At 36.0% G+C, this 3748-nt stretch overlaps 1 non-coding gene across 1 annotated transcript; it reads left to right on the plus strand.

Moving 5' to 3' along the window:
• The first annotated feature begins 985 nt into the window (after positions 1–985).
• LOC115065036 lies at positions 986–1092 on the plus strand. The gene has a single exon (XR_003844838.1). It is a non-coding gene; the product is annotated as a U6 spliceosomal RNA (small nuclear RNA).
• The last annotated feature ends 2656 nt before the right edge of the window (positions 1093–3748 follow it).

A 3748-nucleotide genomic window follows, 5' to 3' on the forward strand; every position in this document is an offset into this window, starting at 1 on the left:
GCAAGAACGTCTCAACTTCATGTCAAAACCTCGTCTGTATTTGTACCAATGCAATAGAGAGAGATAGGGACTTTCTCATATTCTGTATTACAAAAGTTCTGTATATTCTGGCCCTTTTTTTTGTTTTAGTTTAGGAAATAGCACAGTAATTCACCATATACAAAATTCAATTATACTGTGTTTTTTTTTTCAGTTGATAAATAAGTCGTGATAAAATATAAGTGCTAAAGGAATTAGAAGATTTAATAAAATTAAATGCATTTTGATTTAGGCTTCCAATTATTGTGAAGATCCCCAGAAACACCCCCCAAAAACAAAACAAAGCAAAACAAAAACAAAAACAAATGAGAAATGACAAATTACTGCATCTCAAACATCCCTCCACTGAAAAACAGAAAATGATTAATTTTAGGTCTCTGCATGTTGAGGCCGTATTTTATTATAAGCTTGAGGTAAGTGGATCCTAAATTTATAGAACTAATAATGAACTCAGAGTTAGGCTGTACCCTATAGCAATTCAAAGACTGGGAGGAGGAAAGAAGAGAAGACAGATGGGAGAGGAGATAGAACATTCTACTGCTGTGATAAGATATTTTGACAAAATAAATTTAAGGAAAAATACTTATTATAACTCAGGATTTAGAGGTGTAGATTCCATCACAAATGGGTAAGGCGTGGCAATAGTCAGGGAACATATGACAGGCATATCAGAAAACTTGTTGAGCACATTTTAATTCAAATACAGGAAGAAGAAAAAGACAAAGCAAAGTGAGGAAAGAGAAAATCCTCTATATCCAGCACAGTAATGTTCTTTCCATAACTAGGCTCCACTTCCTAAAGGCTGTGTGAACCTCCCTAACAACCCAATGACTGAGGTCCAAGTGTTCCAATACATGAACCTATGGAACATATTTCTTACTCAAGACACCATACTGTTTATAGTAGCTTTACTTACAATGACCAAACATTAGAAATTACCAAATTCGTGCTCCTTTCGGCAGCACATATACTAAAATTGAAATGATACAGAATAGATTAGCATGGCCCCTGTGCAAGAATGACAGGCAAATTTGTGAAGTGTTCCATGTTTTTAAAAAAAGAAAGAAATTACCAAATTCCAACCAAAAGTTATCTTTCAGTAATAAAATAAGATCTTCCAATAATAAAATTAAATGAGACTTACCATCAAAATAGACATGGTGTTCATGGTTGATTTTTAGGATAGATAATGTTGAGTGACAGAAGCCAGACCCTCAAAAAAAATCTACTCTATGACTTCAGTTTCAGAAAATTCTAAAAACTAAAACCAAAGTATGTCTACACAAAGTAGATTCAAGACTGCATAAAAGTGAGTAAGGTGGAGAGATATGGGAAGAAAATATGAGAAATGAATTTTTTTAGAATGTTCTTCATTTATATTTTAATTATTTTTCCTATAAAAAGTCCATATGAACTTTATACACTGAACTTGACCAAAGTGAGTACCACTAGGAACATATCTTTCTCAGTCACTACTTTGATTGCCAGAATACCAACTTATTTTTAATGTTCATAAGATATAACTATTAGTGGAAAAGATACTTGATATTTCTGAAACATTTTATCATAATTGGAGGTGAAAGTGAGGCTGTCTTTTAGACAAAAGTCTGTATTCAAAGTCTTTCATAGGGCTTTAACCCAGGCAGCAGATTTGTCAAATTTTTCTCACTGTGCCAGCCTGAGAAGTTTTTGTAACTCTATCAGTAAAACATTGGTTTTAGAATATGGGATAGAATGCCTCATGTTGAAAACCCTGTCTAATCGCCTTTGAAATATCATAGACTAACTGAGTAAATTTAGCATGGTGTGTGAACAGTTGATATCATATAGAAAAGAAGAGAGTTTGACTAAAACTTCCTCCATTTTCTCAGACCCTTCTCGTGATGATTAATAACTTAATGGTTTTTCATCCTTCCTATTATACCTTGGACAATAATCAGAACCTCTTTTTATTCACAGTGGCCTCACTGAATGGTTCATAGTTACACTTAATGAGCACACAGTGTCTTACCGTAACTTACACTGAATCCATTCTTTTTCCTCCAAAGAAAAATTATTAGTCTCAAAAAATAATTTGCATAGAAAATCAGCCACCTGCTTTGTGTTTTTTCATCTTATCTGAGACACACACAGAACTTTAACTCTGCATTATGCTAATACCGTACAAGTGCCAGGTGACTCCACTTCAAAATTTATGCAACAGACAAAATTGTTGCTCTCTGCCACCCTTAATGGTGATGTCTCTTCAATAGCACCAGGAAACTGAAATACATTACAAGACTCCAAATGAAATACTGCAAATCCATGGATTTGTGGTGAATCAGTCTTCAGTCAGTCATGTTCCTGTTTATTATGATTCAAATTCTGATTCACAGCAGCAGCACTTGAGATGTATAAATGACATATGTACCTTACATATTTCCAAAATCAGTTTATCATCTGTCACTTTAAATCATAAATAATAGTTATTTGATGATATCTGATTCAATTATGTAAGCTGTCATTCATGAGTAGGAGAGAAAATAGAATATAAGTATGTGTGGCATCTGTGCACATAGAGAAACATGCATATGTGTACACATGGAAATGAAGACTTGTGACTGACATAAGATATTTGCCTCAACTTTTACACATTATATCATATATATGTGCACAGTCCCTCTCATGCATCTCAACCTCTCTCTCTCAAATTGATGTCATACTTCCATAATAATAATAATAATAATAATAATAATAATAATTGATATTTATTATTATTAAATGTATTTTATGATAAATATATAAACACAGCAAATTTAGTATATGTATTTATGTAAATGTGATGTCAAGACTGACCACTTTAAGATTCTCATTCACAAAATCACTCACTGGTTGGATAAACTGGTGAACAAGTCCAGGAGACTACTCTTATTTCCTCTCATTTTGCTGTGGCAATCACATCTGGCTTCTTTATGTTAGAGCCACAAACATGTACCTATGCTTGTACAGCAAGCCCTTTAAAAAGTAAAGGGTTAGTTCATATCGTTGTTCCTCCTATAGAGTTGCAGACCCCTTTAGCTCCTTGGGTACTTTCTCTAGCTCCTTCATTAGGGGCCCTGTGTTCCATCTAATAGATGACTGTGAATGATATGAACTAACCAGTACCCCCTAGAACTGTGTCTCTAGTCGCACATGTAGCAGAGACCATCAATGGGTATTGCAAAGATAATATGCATTCCCCTTCTACAGGGGAATGCCAGGGCCAGGAAACAGGAGTGGGTGGGTTGGGGAGCAGGTCTGAGGGAGGGTATGGGGGCTTTGGGGATAGCATTTGAAATGTAAATAAAGAAAATAGCTAATAAAAAAGTAAAGGGATTCCAAGAAGTGCTTGCTGACAGGATCCTGATATAGCTGTCTCCAGAAAGGCTCTGCCAGAGCCTGACAAATACAGAGGCGGATGCTCACAGACATCCATTGGACTGAGCAAGGGGTCCCTAATGGAGGAGTTAGAGAGTGAACTGAAGGAGTTGAAGGGGTTTGCAATCCCATAGGAAGAACAATAATATCAAACAACCATACCCTCAGTGCTCCCAGGGACTAAACCACGAACCAAGGAGTACACATGGAGGGACCCATGGCTCCAGCTGCATATGTAGCAGAGGATGGCCTTCACAGGCATCAGTGGGAGGGGAAGCCCTGGGTCCTGCGAATGCTTGATGCCCCAGTGTAG

Source organism: Mus pahari, chromosome 11 (assembly GCF_900095145.1).
Source record: "Mus pahari chromosome 11, PAHARI_EIJ_v1.1, whole genome shotgun sequence".
Lineage (NCBI taxonomy): Eukaryota > Metazoa > Chordata > Mammalia > Rodentia > Muridae > Mus > Mus pahari.